The following is a 21,005-nucleotide window of genomic DNA, read 5'->3' on the forward strand; positions in this document are numbered from 1 at the left end:
CGTTTTTATCTTTAAGTATACAGTTTTTTGATTTCTGAAGCGAATGATTAACAAAACAAGCAACGTATGTTTCATAAATAATACATATTTGGAGGCTCACACTTACTTTTCTGGTTAGATTTTCACATAGAAGTGAAATTTTTTTCGCTGCAAGGTTCTTTCCATTCTGCAAACTACAAACATCTATTTGACGGCGATCGTCTACTGATTGGTTAATCTGCAAAAGGAGGCGGGGTCCACAAGCCGACAATCTCGTCAACAAAAACAGCTATTGCAACTGTTTGCCATAATAATTAAAGCACAAACATACAATATTCGTGTTTCGATAAACAAATTACATCATATGGATACCCGTTTTTAGTTAACAGGCATGTATGTAATTTTATTTCATACAGTTTCATCGATAGACGCAGCTTACGGAATCTTCGCCATTAATGAATATATGAATACATAATGAGGTCCTTACGGGGTTATCTGCCCCTGACAAAATCTTAACGAAATTGCCTTAACATCGCTGCGAAGAGAGATGGTATAATGGAATTGCTGAAGACATGCACTTTTAAACGAATATTTTTCGGTTTCTTGAAACAGTAAAAAGATTTCAATATCTAAACTACATTTTGCAATCAATGTACTTATTAATCAATATAAATAAAATTGGTGCAGTTAATGTTATTATCTAGCTTCGTTTTCAGTGAAATTTGAAGTGAATATATATGTTTGTTTCGAACTCTTTGATTTATTGGAAACCAAAGAAGGTGCACATACTGCAAGTATACCTTAATTTTCCTTGGCATATAATTGGTCTTAAATTTGTAATAAAGTGTATTCTACGTAGCTATGAGTTAACATAAAAGAAACTGCGTTTATTTGATGCTATATTGCAACTTCGACAATATTTTTTTTATTTTATATTTTAGAGCTTGCTTTTTTCTCTTTCTTTTTAGAAAATTCTTATAGTCGTGTACACCAAAATTTCATATATATTAGTTTTTCATCACGCTGGTAAGCTATTGATGACATGGTTTACCTAATAGTGTACTAGTAATATTTTTGTAACACACTTGGCACTGTATGGAAGACAAATACATTCACGTATATGCAATGTATGTTGAATAATCTTAAAGTTTGTTAATCTTAATATACAATAAACGGTCAAATATATACAAATCTACATCAAATATTCAATGATTAGATAAAAGAGGCACCTGAAATCAAAATGCTTTTATTCAGATTATTTCTTTTTTCTTTAAGTCCTTAACAATATTTGTACATCCCAAATGAAAAAAAAATGCAGGACTTAACGCACAATTGTCTTGAAAGTTATTAATTAGTGTTGAAAACCTATAAAAACGATAAGGATTAGAAAGTGTTAATGTCAACCAAATCAACTCTTCCTACGCTTTAGAATCAACACAGATATCGACGTTATTAACACTTAAAAAGGTTACAAAATTATTTACGTAAAACTCTTGTCTAGACAGCAGTATACAACTTTATGTACTCAATGCAGTTAATCTCGGGGAAGAACAAAAACTAAGAAACCAAAATAAATTTCAAATTCTTTTCACGTTATTCAACAATCTACAGATCGAATAGCATTTATGTCAGGAAATTATCCTGTTCTTGTTATTCAGAACTGGAAACAGAGTCCTTCATATTCTTTTTCATTTGTTTAGCAAGACTATGGGTTAAATGAGATGAACACATACTTGATATCCCTCCTTTTTCATTAAATTGTGTATTCAAATTGACTAAAAATGAAAGAAAATGAAGAAAGGATTTGCATACTTTTCCGGAGCACCTGATATCACCCCCGGTTTTGGTGGGGTTCGTGTTGCTCAATCTTTAGTTTTCTATGTTGTGTTTTGTTACTGTTGCCATGGCATTGTCAGTTTGTTTTCGACTTGTGAGTTTGAATGTCCCTTTGGTTATCTTTCGCCTCTCTTTAAGAATCAAAAGATAAATCAAAATCAGTGCCGTTTGTCGAGAGAAACAATTTCAGTGTATGTAATAATGTGGTAATCCTTCATTTCCTTTACGATTTTTCAGTGCTTTTTCTTCAATAACTTAATGCAATGCAACGATTCTGTCGATTGTAATTGATTATGGTGTGTTACCTTGATTTGTTTTCTTAATCGATTCATGATATTTGAACATCTTTTAGCTGATATTGTCTAGACCTTTATTTCTAGCGACCAGGAAAGTAACCTTTGGCTGAAGTTATATATTTTGCGAGTATCACTTGGATCATCACTTCTGTACATTTAAAATACGAACACAAAAATAGCATGTCTCCATTATTTCGGAATATATCATCTAAACACCAAATTAGATAATTGGAAGTAATAAATCTTTATATTCAATGAAAAGTTTGTTTGTAGTAAGTCGGTCTTTTCTTTCTTTTCCAAAACGGCTATAGTTTTGAAATTTCCATTGTCGGGAATTGGACAATCTATTCTTCATAATATCGTTTCCTCAATCAAGTCACTCATAGCAAAATGAAAGCTACTGTCATCACCATCACTAAGATTTGTATAGTGTTCAAATAAATTGTGACCATCCATCAGTCTCTCGTAGCAAACGCTTTACATTTTTCTATACAATAATGAACTTGAGACGGTTCAAGCCAATACATGATTTGTTTACTGTCCGATACTCCGATACTCCGAACAAAATAACTCTATATGATCAGATAAGCAACTTATACATAGTTGCTTAGTATGTGACCGATACTGGACCATGGAAAGGTAATAGGTAACGATGTTAATATTTTAAGATATTCTAGTGGTCCTTCTGTTTTGTAGGCAAAGTCATATGTATGAGCAGGATATTTGAAGAAGGTTTACAAACTAATCGTTTGAAATAATGTAATTCCCCTTAAATTAAGAAGCTATGTATGCGTAACAGATAAAAGGAGATGCAAGATCAAATTTTTCAAGAAGATACAATGATGAATGTAAACAATGAACCAAAAGCCGTGATTTAAAGAATGTCAAATATCTCTTCATTGAACCAAGGACTTGTATAGTAAGAAGGATTGGAATCTCGTGTACTTTTGCATAGACTGTATTATAATGTGTTGTGCGGCGCGAGATTTTGTGTGATTACCCATCGTGCATTTCGATGATGCTCAGCGTGCATTGATTAATGGCGGATATATCCATCGCCTAAACATCTAGATGGAACGGGGACCCAGTTATTTCCCCCATTGAAACGCATTGAAAATCATAGTAAATAAATGGGGTGCTGTCCAATAAATAATTTTGATAGCCACCTTGGGACTTCTGTTTCACGTTAGGCATTTGTTTCGAAGTTTCTAAGTGCAATCTCAGTGCCTCATGACCAGCATTCCGTTGCACAATTTTGTTTTGATTGACAACAGGGTAGGTCGGTCTACTTCCGGGGAAGAATAAAGGCTAGAATTTAGGCAATTTACTCTATGTACCGACGCCAGATTACATTTAAATCAATCAAAATTTTTACAGAAATTCAAGCTAGAAAGCCTACCCATTCAAATAAATCTACATTCAGTTACAGAACTTGTGTAATAATAAAACTACACCATTTTAAATAAAAGTTATATTTTTTTTTTAAGAACTACATTCGTGGGTACCGGACTGGTTGCCGTAACTGGGATCCTATTCCTGTCAGACTTTAATTTTTTTTCCAGACTTTAAACTGCACTTTTAAAATAAAGATATACATCTCAGTAGTTATTGTGCAAAGTTTCAATAGATTTGATCCAACAGTTACAGAGTTATTGATCCTTATCTATGACATCTCAAATACCAGAAAATTGATCGGATAAAATCATAAATTCATGAAGAAAATATGCTTAAAATCAGCAAAACTTTTTTATTTTAAAAGATATTTACATTCTGTAAATTGCACATGGTAGATAAATTCATTTTTGATATGGAAATCTAGTTAAAAAATAATTTCTGCTGAAAAAAAATTAATTATAATTATTTTTTTAATTAAAAAAAAAATCTTATAAGAATTACATATGCAAAGAAGCATACCCCATAACAAGGGTATAAATCATGAGACTTAGTCTTCAAACAGTCAGCTAAGTTCATTTAATATACAATGGAAAAGGCTAGATGCAGAGAAGTTCTCACTTGTAGCTAAATCCAGTCAAGACGGCACCTCCTACAGTTTAACAAATGTCGAGGGAAATCCTGGATCTGCCTGAATGCTTAATGCTACTGTGCGTTGTTATACTTGTGACTGCTCTAAATGTCCCACTAGTTCATACGTGTGTGGTGGTGGACACTCAAACTGTTGGTGGCTCATAGGAGATCCATGTGCTTGGGTCTAAACAAGTTAACCAACCTGAATATGGATAACAAAGACAAGTTAATAATGCAGGAACTTTTAAAAATGAAACTTAGCGAAGAAGCATTAATGAAAATGAAATTTAATCATAACACTCAAAAAGGTGAATCTGTTAACAGAGCACTAAGTGTTTCCTTACCAAAGAATATGAACTTTTCTAGAAATTTGAAGGGAGGGAGGGCATCATCAATAATTCACACTTTGAATAATGGTACAGCTTATTCCTTGTGAAAAAAAGCAGAATGTATTGGTTTTAAAATCTCAAAAGGTTCATTGAAACACTTCGACCAGATGTAAAGGGAGTGTGAACCGAACAAAGTAAACCAAAATACTCCAGAAAGGAAAAAGACAAATTTACAACGCACCGGACAGAAGACTAAGGTTCATGTGGAAGAAAAGGATCGAAGTAAACGTACAGATAGATATAAAAAAGGGCAACCTGATCCAAAACTTGATGCTGCATTTGTAAAAGCATAATGGACGATCATTCATATGGTAGAGTAATACCTGCTAAGAAGAATATACATACCAGAAGCTGTTCTTCAAAAGTTCCAAAATCAAGGAAGATATAGCTGCATTCATCTACTGCTGAAAAAGATACAGACAAAATTAACGGTCCTTTTAAGGACCACCAAAATCTTTAAAAAGGAGTCTAAAATTGTTGTACATTCAGTTAAAATATTTATATAAGCTATAGCCCTACCCCTTTTATATCTTCAAAAAAAATCCAGGCCCAAATCTTTAAAATTGGAGAGCCCCTGGCAAAATTTTCTGAGTTTACAAAATATTCTGTCGTTATTTATGTGATGCGGCTCTTCAGTAATGTGAGCCGCATTCCCACACAAACTTTTATGACACATAAAATGGCATAAAGTGTTTTATTTAATATTTAAAACTTATCAAAAACTAATTAAAAACCATAAAACTGAATCTATGGGCTTTTTTTCTTTTTCCAGGTCCCAGAAATAGGATACTGGAAAGAAATAAGCCCATATTTTCCATCTTTTGTTGTCCCCTGATCCCATATAAGACATTTGTTATTTCTTGCCAGGTGGCTCTTTTCTAATATTCTATTCTGATATTTTTCGAAAAATCCCTCCATTTTAACTTACAAGTGTATGAATACATAATACCATCAAAATGACCTTACTGTAACCCCTTTTGAAACTTTAAATTAAAAAACAAACTTTTTAAAAATTTCATAAATTTAAATTTCAATTTAATTTAAAAAGTTTAATTCAAATTTTAAAAATAATTACACCATTGTTTTCCTTATTGAATTTTGAAGTTTCTGGCCAAATTTCATCTATGTAACTCCACAAATAAGCTTACAATTGCAGATTGAAGTGTTCAAAATATGCCCTCTGACAGGAACGGGGACCCAGTTATTTCCCCCATTGAAACGCATTGAAAATCATAGTAAATAAATGGGGTGCTGTCCAATAAATAATTTTGATAGCCACCTTGGGACTTCTGTTTCACGTTAGGCATTTGTTTCGAAGTTTCTAAGTGCAATCTCAGTGCCTCATGACCAGCATTCCGTTGCACAATTTTGTTTTGATTGACAACAGGGTAGGTCGGTCTACTTCCGGGGAAGAATAAAGGCTAGAATTTAGGCAATTTACTCTATGTACCGACGCCAGATTACATTTAAATCAATCAAAATTTTTACAGAAATTCAAGCTAGAAAGCCTACCCATTCAAATAAATCTACATTCAGTTACAGAACTTGTGTAAAAATAAAACTACACCATTTTAAATAAAAGTTATATTTTTTTTTTAAGAACTACATTCGTGGGTACCGGACTGGTTGCCGTAACTGGGATCCTATTCCAGATAAACGTTATGAAAAGTATTACAGGCCATGTTGATCAAATGTTATGCATGAAATAAGAAGTTTAAAGTAATTCTGATAAAAACTATAAACTTTTACGATTGCAGTACGAATACACGGTTCGTAGAATGAATCATTACATTTTCACCCAAATGACCTCAACTTATCCCGCCTATGGGGCGGTCCACACTTCATTTTCGATTTCATACTCCTCTCTCAAAAAACGGAGATAAGTGATAAAAAGTATATTTTCTAATAGATATATGATTAATTCATGTTTTGAATAAAATTTGCATTGTTAAATGCATTATATATAATTAGTTTTGAAATTCTTTATTTTTCCATTTCCCTGAGTTAATCACCATAAAAGGGGGAGTCGTAACAAAAATGGGAGTGGCTTATGAAAAGTCATTTAAGTTCTACAATTGGCCGAGAATAATGTTAACACATGTTTACATACGTCAAACAATGCCTATTAAATGTTTTGAAGAAAGCTCAAAACCCTATATTAGGGAATTGTGATACTTTTCTTGCTTAAGAAATCAATGTAGTCCTGATATGAATCGTAACGTACCAGGCATAAATTGGGAGGGATCCAGTTTTCATTTTAATCTGATATTTCCTTCCTGCTACAGAAACCGTTGTTGATAATAAACCATACATGTGCTTTATAAGAGTTTTACATCAATTTTATCAAGGCATGGGTCATAGAAGAAACCCTAGATTTATTTTTGACGACGTGAAAGGGGATAAAGCATGGTTGGTACTCATTTTCTTTTTCTTACTATACAAATCCTTGATTGAACATTAATTTTCAAACTGTCGAACAGGTCAACTTTCTTCAAAATTTGCGATTCTCTGAATATTTTACATCTGTTGAGAAAAAAGGTAAGTTTTTACACTTCTGTACCTATTCTGAACTCGATATGAATGGATACGTCTTTCTAGGTTAACTTTTGCCAGAAACACACAATGACAATACTTGGGTTAACCCTGGATGTCTGACAGCGGGAATACCAAAATCTTCTATGGTCAAATTTGCAAGAATCAACCAACAATGGTATGGATCCAGTGATATTAATTCGAGGTTAAATGTACCGATTTTGCTACACCCAATTCACATTTCTTGATCGTCGCTTAGTATTATATATCCAAGGGGATCCTTAAGAACTAGCAATTACTTTCTAAAGTGTAATTTATCTGATTGGAGGCAGCCTTGTATTTTTTTTTTTTTTTTAATTTCATTTATCTGAAGAAAAGGGGAAGTGCATGGGTATACATAAAATGCTACCAAACAACAAGACAAATTATGATCCTTAAACAAGTCAAAAATTTCAAGAAGAGGGTTAAAATAATCCGTACACCCTTCCCTCTCGTTTTCCTTTCCCTTTCCATTTGTATAAAAAGTGCCGTTTAACTTGTTCTCGTTTTAAAAATACTTATGTTATGAAAGTAGCAGTTCACCTATAGAGATATATTCAAGTACATTTGTACCTTGCGTTATACCATAAAAGTGGCCACTGTGAATGTCCTCATATTGGAGTAAAGATATCACATACAAACAGAGAAATGCATCGGTTAATACTGGGAGAAGTAACAAAACATCATGTCAACTTTTTACAGTTGTTTCCTTCTCCATTCGCTACGTACTTGCATCTGCGTACTGTTTCAAAAAGTCCTTTATGCAAATTAGATAAATCGGAAAATTTTATTCAATCAAGATGAGCAGCTGTTTCCTGGATTTAATTATGCATAGTATCCAGTGTTATAATACTTTAACACACCTCACAACTTAGAAATAAAAAAACATCAAAAAGGATATCTTAATTGAATCAAGTCAAAATGTATTTATTAAGTCGTAAAGCATCTATAATAAAAAGATTAAACAATAGTATCCACTTAAGAACAAGACACTAGATTTAATTGGATTTTGCTTCTAAACTATGATACAAAAGTTGTGGGTTTGTTTCCTTTTCTTTTTTTATGACCCATGCTGCAAAATATGTGTGGCATGTACATTCAAATTATATATACATATGACCTAAATATTATTTATGTATTCCAATTTGAGGTTCTTCATCGTTCACATTATCGACGCAACGATTTCCTTGGAAATTGATTTATCTTATCAATTCCAAACACAAATGCATTGATGTCAACAACAAAAATAGTATTATCAATATATTCTCGTATGACGATTAAATTATTCAGAATTTAACCTACATTTACAGAAATGTTTTTACATCGTTAACAGGATTAATTTCATGTTTTTTTAATAATCTTTGAAAGACCAAATGGGTCATTCGAGATTCAAAATTCGAAATTCAATATTTAAGGTTAAAATTTCGAAAATCGAAATCCAATATCTAAATTCGTAATTCCTCATTATAAATCAACGAGGTCAACATTAATAAGTGAATAGATTGAAGTTAATTCAATATATAACGTTCAAAAATTCGAGATTTAAAAAACGATATTCAATATTTTAACTTGAAATTTGAAATTCAAAATCCTAGATGCAAGTTACAAACTTTGGCACTAATATTATTTACATCATACCTTACTTAGATTAAGGCGACAGTAGTTTGCCGATGCTCGAATATCATAAACCGATTAAGAAGAAACAAATAAAGGCAACACACAAAAACTGAGGAAATCGAATGAACTCTAAAAATAACTAGACCGGGTGCGTCGACAGGGCAAGCGTCTCCTGCTACGCATGGATCACCCGTAAAACGAATTCACACTCAGTCAAAATGTCGGATATAGAACACAATCGGTCAAATTACAGAGCAGTTTAAAATCTCCTTTCATAAATTTAGAAATTATAATAAAACCAAGGTTTCAACTTCCAAAGTCTTTTATATCCTTAGTTTTCAAATTTTTTGCATGAGATTTCCTGATAAAGGAACATCTAAAAAAAGCCCTTCGGACGCATCAAATTAATTAGCGTTATTTTTAATTACGAAACAGTTAAGACCAATGAAATATATTTATGAAAGAAATGTCTGATAACCAAATTTTTGAATCTCTGGTTATTTTTCTAAGGCTTTGCGATAATGGTAGTCGTAGATAAACGTTAGTTATCAATTTTACTGTGCATGATTTGTGTTTTAAAAATAAAGTTCAATAAATTAGAAGAAAACATACTATATCGGGATATGATATGTGTGCGCAAAACACGGGTATCTGGAATAAACTTCATCGGGTATGCTAAAGTCAAAATTATTTAAGTTTGTAGCGCCAAAATATATACCGTTTGGGGGAACAAAAGCCTAAACAGAAGAGTCAAAAACGTTTATGGTCGACTTTGCCTAAGGAACTTTTACAACATTCCATAATTTTAAGAGGAAGTTTGGACATAAAATATACCGAACCAATGGCGTCTTGGCGTCTGGTACTCTAATGAACTGATTGTCACCAGAAGCGACCCAGTGTTTGTAAAACATAACATATGATATTATTTCCATGCATACAACACATGTTTCTTGTAGAACATTTATAGGGTACACTCGAGAACAATAGTTTCGAAATTTTACACTGCTAACAGGGAAGTTATTGAAACCAAGGGTTCTTAGTGGTAAGGTTGAAGTCATCTCTTCGAAAATTCTTAATTTACGTTATGGAATAATTGTTTCATAGATGACCACGTATATGTTCCAATTGTCGTAACCACAATCCAGTCCTCTTCTCATCGATTGTGACATTTCCGAATGAGACTCATTATCGAATTTGTACGTACAATGAGCACTCGACATGTGCCACAAGTGGAGCAGGATCTTCTTACCCTTCCGGAACAACTGAGATAAACTCAAGTGTTTGGTGGGGTTCATTTTGCTCAATCTTTAGTTTTCTAAGTATTGTTTTGTGAACTTGTTTGTCTTTTCATCGTCTTTTACTTTTTTTGCAACATTATGGCGTTGTCAGTTCCTTTCGACACGAGTTTTGAATGGTCACTTGGTATCATCTGCCTCTTTTTTAAAACGTTTGAGGACATAAAAACTTAAAGGAGCTATACAAAGCTGTTAATGCCACATCAACATTTTTGGGTTTCAAACGGACAGCTTAAATGTCTATGGTCAAATCCGAGGGTGGACTTTTTTTGATGGGAATGTAACCTTTGATTAATGCAATTAAATAATTAAGTGCCTCAACATTTACAATCAAAATAAATCATTCATCTCGTGCGAGAATACGTTATACTACCATTGACGGCAACAGACATGAGGGAGAGAGACTGGCGAGAGAAACTAAATAGGGATAACGACGAACTTACAATCTGACAAATAATTTTTGTAACATTGGTGAATGACTTTATTGTCGTATCTTTAGTCGCTTGGCTTGTCGCCTGTGTTTAAACGGCAGACACGCCTTAAACTTTTTGGTTTCGAGTTACATGTTTTAAATTTTGAACTATTACATACACAAATTGATTGATAATGAAATATGATTGAATAATATCCAAGTATAATATAATACAGTATAAAGTAATTTGTAATTTCAAACCTTTTAAATTTTGAAAACAAACTAATTTGCATTTACTTATTCTATAAACTGATAAATGACAATTCAGCTTTTGTCTATGAAATAACATTGATATAGATTTTGATTTTGATCCTGCTAGAGATTAATTTAACAAAAGCTTTATAACGTTGATTTAAGAATCGAGATGATCTGTAAAATAATTTGATTTTGAGCTTTTTTACAAAATGAGAACACTCATTGCTCAGTTTCTACATTCTTTTAGCAATGTATACTGTATAATGTATAAAATTAATTCGTAGCAGCTTTTTAAAATATTACTTCGTGGTATTTGTCAGCGTAGCATATTAGATGCCATAAACTTTGTGACCGAATCATAATAGTATATGAGAGTATAACCACGAACTTGTGGTCCCACTGCTTTTTGCTAAATCTGGAATTTCAGCTATTCATAGATTTTTAAGTGAAGTTTAAATAAATAAAGTGTCAGTTTTTTTGTTTTTTTTATTTCTCCAAATATCGTCGTGTGAATCTTATAGTGTTATATGTCCACTTTTGATAAAAATGGAGATAGCTATATATTTGAAATCAAAGTGCAATGGTCTGTCTCCCTATACAACTATAACACGAGATTTCTACACTCTACGAGTTTTTGTCAGAACTACACTCCAAACTCCCATTGGATTTTAATGGCTTATTCATCTAGTTAAGAGAAAAATATTTTTATAGTGTTGTATCTCCACTATTTCTCGTGTATTTTTTGCTTTTAAATAATTGTTATCAAAATTATCATAGTAGTACTATGATTAAATGGTTTGCATAGTTTGAACTCAATCTATACTTAATTGTTAGCAAATCCAGCTGTACAGAATTTGGAATATTACAAAGTTTAAAAATCCATGGTCTATCTCCAATGGAAATATAGGGATAAGTTTCTAAAACTACATTGTTTGCAGTGAAATGTCTATGTTTTGGAGTTTAGTGTGACGTCCATTTTCGTTGAACTAGTACACATTTTTGTTTAGGGGCCAGCTGAAGCCCGCCTCCGGGTGCCGGATTTTCTCGCTGTGTTGAAGACCCATTGGTTGCCTTCGGCTGTTTTCTGCTCTTTGGTCGGGTTGTTGTCTCTTTGACACATTCCCCATTTCCATTCTCAATTTTATCTCAAAAAGGGGATGCTTTATTTATCTGAGTTGCTTGTCTATTGAAAAAAACAATCGAACAGTTACTCTTCATGTACGTAAATTCGATTCCTATATAACTGTTTATGTTTCAGTCAAATATTTATGATTATGAGCTTTTAAACTTTAACTTAGATTTTGACCACTATTATATCAAATGGGAAATACATCATTATTGGATTCACACGTGACGATATGATTATCGAAAAGGACACATTTTTATGTAATTTCAAGCTAAAATCAACGAATAGAAAGTTCAGTGAGGAATAAGAATGACGATGATACAACCGGTAGTGACGTATTGTATCTTCGACCGATTCAATACTAGATTGTTTCGTGTATTGGCTCATTGGCCGTAAAGTTAAAATAATATCAGCAGGACAACGTAATCAGTATTGCACATGCCGAATTTGGTTACTGATTGATTTTGTCTAAACTGTGAAACAATCAAAATCATTAATTATATGTATTCAATAAAAAAAATCATTATTCAGTCAAGTCATTTATTAGTTATTGAGCTCCGCTTTGACATTTGTTCACAAAACTAGAATTTAAGTAAGTCATTGCGGTATGCAACGAATTCATATTCACCATCTATCTATAATTGAGATATTCGATGTGTTTGTTTCAGTTATCTTACAAAATCCAGTTCATACAGATAACTAATGGATAGAGTGATTGAAATTGCTCATCTGTAAGTCATAAGCTCATAGCTGTTATTCTGTCTAAAAGAGCTAAACTAAACGACTAAGTTGACTGTATTTTTAAAAATGTCAAGAAAAAATTAGGAGTACTTAGAATATTGAAGTTCAGATTGAATAGACAGAATACTGAATAATTGCATTAAGTATATATCCGTCCCAATTTGAATACGTTTGTAAAATCTGAAAGAACTGTGGTATTGTTTAGATAATGTTGAAAACTACAAATGGAAACAGCGAGAATAGTGACTGATTTATCAAATTTTCATAAACAGAAATTTTATCAGCTGAGGCAGGGCTGGAAACTTTAGCCATATGTCGATATCGTGCGATGCACCGGAATATTTACGTGAATCAGTTCCTCCATTATACAAAGCACGTCAATTAATCCATAAAGAAATGGGGTGACTTAATAGTCACTTATTGTAGACTTTCCCAAGCTAATTCATATTTTTTTTCTTTCTACAATCAGAGACTGGAATAAATTGTACCATTCTATTCGTTTTATAACGTGCAAAATGACATTATGATGAAAAAATAAATGCCAACACATGTTTTTCTTATGGCACAAGAAAATTAAATATCATCATGACGGAAATAAGATACATTATAGTGTCTGTGGAATGAAAATGCTAACTATTTCTTTTTAAATATAACGACATAAGAACAGAATTAAAAACTAGTTTAGAAAACTTGTCCCATGTTATAAATATTCAACTCGTTACCTCAGGGTACTCCTCAGGGTGCATGTGATCACATTACTTATGAATAGAATGAAAAGGTCTACACGATTTCATATTTAATATATCATAACTGCCTGACTAAAATACTTCCTGCATCCATCTCACCAAGTGCCTTTTTCATCAGCCTTCACCTTTTCGGATCTTTTTTTACTTTTTAAAACCCATAACTATTGCTATTATACATTGTCATTATCTCCATCAATGTTAAAATATATACAGTATATATAGTTTAGTTTTGTGTGTGCATGTTCAATTCAATGTTATATTATATACAGGAAAAGTCATTGCCTGAGGGAGTTGAAACTTAAGTTTCTCAAGAATTTCTAAATTCAAAAACGGAAAATTATTGAAAGGTTTTTTGTTTTGAATCATGTCAGAACCATGTTGATGACACCATCGGGGACTGACCAAAGTGTTTATGATTTGTAATGAAATTTGCTACTTGGCACGTTGTCAATGCATGTCATTATTACTATTACATGGATCTTGTTATTCGCGCGTTGATAACAGTAATTATTACCTAATAAAGAGTATTTTACTGTTTTATTAATATTTCTATATTATTTGCTATTTTTCTGCCATTTTTTGTTCCATGGTCTATTGCACTGGAAATTATCGTTCTATTGCACCTGTGTGCAGTCTATTGCACTGACCTGTTATGACCTCTTATTCTGAAATCTGATTAGTTGAAAGGTATTCTTGGGTTTACACATTATAATTAATACACAGTTGTTACTTTCGTGTGTTTTATTTCTAAGAATTTGTTAGAACTGACTCAGTATGTATTAGGTAATAAAACAGTTATTGAATGTGTAACAGTGCAATAGATCAAAATATATTTCCCTCGGTATAAAGATCAGCTCATTGTTCTATTGCCCTCAGTCGTTGGCTTCGGGCAATAGAACAATGATCTGATCTTCATACCTCGGGAAATATATTTTGATCTATTGCATAGTTACATATTAAATAGCTGTATACTGTTGCCTGTTCTGTTTCTTAATGACCATAATGAACTCAAAAATTGATTTAATTGTGCAATATTGTTATTTGTTATAAAACCTTGATGAAGTCAATAAAATTTGTCTGTCACTATAGAAATTAAAATTGATTGTAATAATGTAATGCTATAATAATGAAGGTCTGAGTACAAACAATAATTATATATTGTTGGATTATTGATATTGGTTCTATAAAGCAGTAAGGAGAAAACAGTACCAAGAGACCTTAATTAAACCATGAGAAATATTAACTAGAGGCTCTCAAGAGCCTGTGTCGCTCACCTTGGTCTATATGCATATTCAACAGGGGACACTCTCCAACACTGTAGACGAGAATAGAATTAATGACAAAAATCTCTGGGGTTTTTTTTTGTATCTTATATTGCTGATCATTGAAGTCTGTTTAGTTTTTTTCTATCTTCATGATCTTATTCAGCTTTTGCTCTAAACACAAAAGAGGGTAAAAAAACTCCTATAAAGAGTAACAGTCTACTTATTATATCAGCAAAATTTGACTTGTTAGTAGGTGTCGTCTTTCTTATCATTTTTTTATTATTTAAGTTTCTTTCTATCTATTATAATTAATATCAAACAAGGAAAAACGCCATAAAATGGTAAAAATCATAATTAAAGGCAATAACTCCAATAAGGAGTCGTCGGACAATTTCTGCCATTTGTCTTAATTGTAGATCTTGTCTTGCTGATCATTTTTGTATATTTAAGTTTCTTTCTATCTATTTATAAGTTTTAAGATAGAAGACAAAAACGCAAAAAAATTGTACAAATCGGCATCAAAGGGAAATAACTCTAATAAGGAGTCAACTGATGATTTCAACCATAAGACTTATTTGTAGAACTTGTCCTTCTGATCATTTTTGCATTTTAAATTTTCTCTCTATCTTTTATAGTTTTCAAGATATGATAATATGCAAAAATCGAAAAAAGTGGTAAAATTTGTCATTTAAGGGCAATAACTCCTACAGGAAATTGTCTTACAGTTTTGACGTATATGGATAATTGGTAGAGCTCAACATTCTGAACAATTTTACCCTTTTCAGATTTCCTCTTTTTATAACGGTCATCAGAATAAGAGACAAAACTTGCATTTTACCCAATATGTTTTTTACAAAATTTATGAAAAATTGTTAAAAATTGACTATAAGGGCAATAACTCCTTAAGGGGTCAATTGACCATTTTGGTCATGTTGACTTATTTGTAGATCTTACTTTGCTGTACATTATTGCTGTTTACAGTTTATCTATATCTATAATAATATTGAAGATAATCACCAAAAAACTGCAAAATTTTCTTAAAATTACCAACTCAGGGGCAGCAACCCAACAACGGGTTGTCTGATTTGTCTGAAAATTCCAGGGCAGATAGATGTTGACCTGATGAACAATTTTACCCCGGGTCAGATTTGCTCTAAATGCTTTAGTTTCAGAGATATAAGCCAAAATCTACATTTTACCCCTATGTTCTATTTTTAGCCATGGCGGCCATCTTGGTTGGGTCGTCGGACAAATTTTTTAAACTAGATACCCGAATGATGATTGTGGCCAAGTTTGGTTAACTTTGGCCCTGTAGTTTCAGAGGAGAAGATTTTTGTAAAAGTTAACGGACGACGACGGACGACGGACGCCAAGTTATAAGTAAAGCTCACTTGGCCCTTTGGGCCAGGTGGGCTAATAAAAGGAGATGTGATGTATACGTCAATATGGCAACAACCCAATGACATAACAATGACAACTAGAGGTCAACATACACTCATCAACAATAGACAAGTTTATGTCCTATATGCTAAGCTCTTATTCTAATTCTATGTAACATATGAGCAGTTGTATAACATAAGACATCCATTTCCTAGGTTCCTGACTTGAGACAGGCACATGAATATAATGGCTCAAGATAGACTTTTCTTGATATGTCGACTTGATACAACATTATGATTTAGAAAATAAATCAAAATAATTAAAGTGGATGTCAGTTTAACGTTAATATTACAGTAACCTAACAATACAGGCTGATATATGTTAGTTTAACGTTAATAATACAGTAACCTAACAATACAGGCTCGTGAATACAGACAGCATTAAAATAGTTATGACAGTTTGTATGAAGTTAATGTAGTGGGATCTGCATCTTGTAAAAAGTACATATCAAAACAGGTCCTAGAAATCGTCGTAAACTTGCAGTTTTGGTTCAAGCTGAAGGTCTCGCTATGACTTGAAATGATGAACAGAGATAAAAGCGCTGTCCCTTTCTTTCTGTTTTTGTCAATTATCTGTTGGAATGTGTCATGGGTTTATACACCGTATCCCTTCTTTTTCATGTACATTGCAGTCTTTCTGTCTGTCTTTCTTTTTATTTTATTAACTTTAAGCTTAAAACAAGTTGTATATTTTATTTTTGACAATTTTAGTTTCCTGGGTTGTTTTAATACTGATGATATGGGTCTCTACTCGTTTCTGAAATCAATTTTAAAACTTGTAATTTCTGTTTTACCTACCCACAAGGAATCACTGTTAGCTGCAGTTCATGTGAAAAAAAAATTGAATGAGATATAACAGAAAGCTCAATGTTAGTGGTTACAAAAGAGAGGCAAAAATTGTTTCGAAGCTATAAAATAGAAAATATCCAACGTCTTAAAAAAAACTATGAAATTCTTCTTGTGGTACTATGAGGCTTTTTTAAAGTCATTATACACACATTCTTGTTAATAGGGATACTACTTTCGGAAAGAAGTTTGATTAAATGGGTGTGTAAATGTAAAATTACGTAATGAATTTTAAATCCATGTCAATTAACCTCCTTTCAATATCATAACACAGAAACCGTGCCAAAAAGTCAGAGTGTATTAAATCGACCTTCTGCATCGTCTGTTATAGAAATAGCAGATTATTCATTTAATTTAAACGGTTTGTTTTTTTTACACCGTTTAAAGTAATTTTAACTTTTCATTCAAAAATAAAAATTAATCATATATACATTCTTCAAACAGGAGGTCTTGTTTTTACACGGATAGAATTTAAATGTTTTCAGTAGCTGCTATTTCTTTACAGGTTATTAGAGTACATATGTAATTGTGAATGCAATAAAGTGCAAACATGTACATCGTACAATAAAATTATCTGGCTCAACTTCAAAATGTCAAGATATATTTGTAAAAATAAAAATAATTGTCATTCAAATCATCAGTTACAGAAGGAAAATAATTCAAAAGGACTAAAGAAAACTGTTTATTCAATGGCAGCTTAATACTGCAGTATAAATATATATATGTAAATGCTATATTGAATTTCCCATACAAATATAGCTGAGTATATAATTATCTATATATTATTTTTCATAAACCCTTAAATGTCTTTAGTGCATCGGTTTATTACTGATGTCAGATAATTTTAAAGTCAATAAATATTCGTTTTATTATATAAATTGGTCAACCTTGGCAATGTGGCAATAAAAAGAGGAGTTGGAAGGGAAATATCTCTTAATAATTCATTCAGTTATACATTTCTGATCAGTAATACGTTTCAATTAACTTACTGAAATGAACATTGTTCCACGGATTACCTACCAAACCCTTTTTTCTCATTTACATACGTACTTACATCAAGGAAGTCAATGATCGAACAGCGAGGAGTTTATTGTGTTTTGTTTGACTATGTCTATTCTGAATACTTTTAATTTCACATTTCAAAGACCTAGAATAAATATAGTTTGAATAAGATTATTTACCTGAAGAGAAAAAAATATGAAAAGATCTCTGAAGTCAAAGTGTTAACAACTACACTAATGTTATTGATATGGGATAAAACTAGGCGTTTTCTTTGTTAAAAACTACACACAAAAATAAAATTCGGTATATGATCTTGTAAACAAACCAATCGATTTAGAAAACTAGGTGTCTTGTTTCAAAACTTTTCATATAAACACACACGTAACAATATTGTTTTAGATAGACTGATTACTATATCACATCTTTTAAACATTCTATTAAAACAGTTTGGAATACAGGCAGATTAACAGAGGATAAGGGGGTAGTTGAACTCTTTCCATAATTTGTGCTGGTCCCTACCCAAAAGTTGGTTCCCTTGTCTATGGTTTTGAATGCTAATGGGTTGTTTGATAGCCAAAGCTGTTCCAATTGTATAGCATATAACTTGCTGGTCACCTAGTTTTGATTCAAGGACTCTTAATAATTAAAACCAAAGCCGTCCCTATACATTTAATGGATATATAAAACAATAAATATAAAAGTGTATAAATAAGTAAATGTTTAAAGTTTATATCACACGTCCTAATTTACTTACTGTCTGGATAAAATGCTTGGACGAAATCTCCAGTAAATATTAATATATTCAAATACAACATTTATAACAATACTGTATAGATTTTTTAAAATAAACAAATCGCTGACAAGAAAGAGGCCCTATTGGACACAATTGTCACACATATCCATCTCCATCTCAAGACATCTATAAAACATCAAGTTTCGACCGAAAAATAACGTCTCTTATTTTCGGTTGTTATTTTTAGATTCCTGGAAAGGTATTGTTGCAATACTATGCCTCCTTGAAAGTTTTTTCTCATTGTTTACACTAGTAACAGAGCTGTCTGAAAATATACGATTCCGAGGGCTCACTTCAACACGAGATATCCTTGGGTGACCTGCATTTCTTTTAGCAGAATAATCCATAGAAAATTTCCTGAATGTGTCTATATCTCTCACAACATCTCTTTCTTCATCACTAAAATCCTCGTCGGATTCATATTGTTCACTCTTACTTTTTTCAAGTTTCTTTTTCTTTCTCATATCATCATAAGCTAAAGTTAAAGCTTCCTGAAAGATATCAGAACCTTTCGGAACTCCTTTATTCATTGCAGATGAGTCTGGTCTAGGGACTGGGTCCTCGATAGCATCCACGATGCTCCGACGACGACCCGTGTTCAATTCAGATATCAAATCCATTCTACGTTTTCTTCAATTTATCTTCTGCATACATTCCCCTACTTTATCTTTCATGTTTATAAATTGATGTAATTATTACTTAGTGCAGTTCGATTAATCCACGTGAAGCTATGTAATCATCTATCTTTGATCGGAGAATCCGCGTTCACTCTCTGAATTGTATTGTATCGCACTTTTCAGATGTTATTATATTTTATGTCCTTGGTACAGAGAAAAATTTCAACAGTTTTACCTATAATCTGCCGTCAATAAGTTTAAATTAAACGTTATCTGAGTGTTTTATGAAAAAAACCGCTTGACTGACTATTTGTGAAAGCTTGTTTTTACTGGTACAATTACTCTATATGTGACTGCCATCAACTAGGTATTTAATAGGTAGATCATGTCGATTTCAATAAACTTCAATAATAATATGCAAGTCACATTTATATAGCTGAAGTTTAAAATCATAGTAAATGAGGCTTCATGGGGTTTTTTGTTTGCCTTAATGAAGTAAAAATTCAAAAAAACTGGTCAATAAACTTTACGATATTATTTAATGTTAAAATACTATATTGTAGCTATCATTTTCGTGATTTCAAGTTATTTAGAGGCGTATGAGTATCGTAATGATAATATGATCTCTGTCTGTAAGATTTTAAACGCATCAGCAGGAAATTATATGTTGCTTCAGATATATGCATGCAACCAGTTTACTTTTTCGCGAAAAAATCACCGATTATCGGATTCTAGAAACATTAATTGGAAATTGGCGGGAAAATGCGAAGACAATACCAAGGGACAATAAGAAAAAGAATAAATCAATGAAAGACAGAAAATAAGATGACATAAAAATAACGAACTAACCCGGAAAGGTCGACATTTTTTTCTCTACTTGTACTATTTATCCGTTCATGAGTCATAACTGGTGGAAGAGAAGCAAATGTTTCTGGTCTTACCCTAAAACATTGCCACATACACATTCTTTAACTCCAATACATTACCGAATAAGAAATCATATTTTGTGGACTAACGATAGACAAAAAACTTTGCATATAGAATCTGCACAGAAAAATGAAAAAAAAAACACAGTAATTTCATGTGTCTGAAGCGTTTTTCTGGGTTTACCTTCATCAAGAATGCCCAAAGCCTAATCACGGATATTTGAAATAAAAATACACAAAAAGATCAAAGAAAACTAAAAGAAAAGAAGTACGTACTATCATGTCCTGCAAAAGGATAATCAGAAACTGTTCCTGTTCAACTATTTGCACCGTCGTGTTGCTCATGGCAACAACAAAAGTCGGTGATTAGTCGCATTCGGTGATGTTATAGTAGAGAAAAAAAGGACGTGAAATTGTGCCACCTAAAATCTTCACACTTTCTTTATTAAACTACTTGAAAGACCCCTCCGCCCTTCCCAAGAAAAAAACCCCAGAAAATACTACCTTTGATAGAACATTCGTAGTTTTGGTCTAACCTGGGACATACTATTGACTACACGATTTCCAGGTCTAATTGGATTTCGGGTCGGCACTACATGTATCAGGTAAAACGTTTGTTTGATCTTCCATACATATGATATCTTGTTTCGATTTTTCCGATGATTTTATTTTCACATTCTGAATACGGTTAGTATAATTACTGAAGGAAAAACAGTATGAACTTATTCAAAATGAAACAAGTTATAGTGTTCATTCAATTTTGGCGTGCAAAGTTCTTGTAAATGACAATAACTTTTGTATCGTCCTTCATCTAAGCAGCACACAATAG

At 32.2% G+C, this 21,005-nt stretch overlaps 1 long non-coding RNA gene across 1 annotated transcript in view; it reads right to left on the reverse strand.

Moving 5' to 3' along the window:
• LOC127724622 (uncharacterized) overlaps positions 1–19,658 on the reverse strand; it is a 311,306-nt gene extending 291,648 nt beyond the window's left edge. Inside the window, exons 1-3 of the long non-coding RNA XR_007992616.1 lie at positions 18,020–19,658; positions 4,871–4,929; positions 4,125–4,338 (exon numbers count right to left, since the gene is read on the reverse strand). This is a non-coding gene — a long non-coding RNA (uncharacterized LOC127724622). The remainder of the gene's footprint in view (positions 1–4,124; positions 4,339–4,870; positions 4,930–18,019) is intronic.
• Between the last annotated feature and the right edge of the window lie 1,347 nt (positions 19,659–21,005).

This window comes from Mytilus californianus, unplaced genomic scaffold, assembly GCF_021869535.1.
Source record: "Mytilus californianus isolate M0D057914Y unplaced genomic scaffold, xbMytCali1.0.p SCAF_1, whole genome shotgun sequence".
NCBI classification, from domain to species: domain Eukaryota; kingdom Metazoa; phylum Mollusca; class Bivalvia; order Mytilida; family Mytilidae; genus Mytilus; species Mytilus californianus.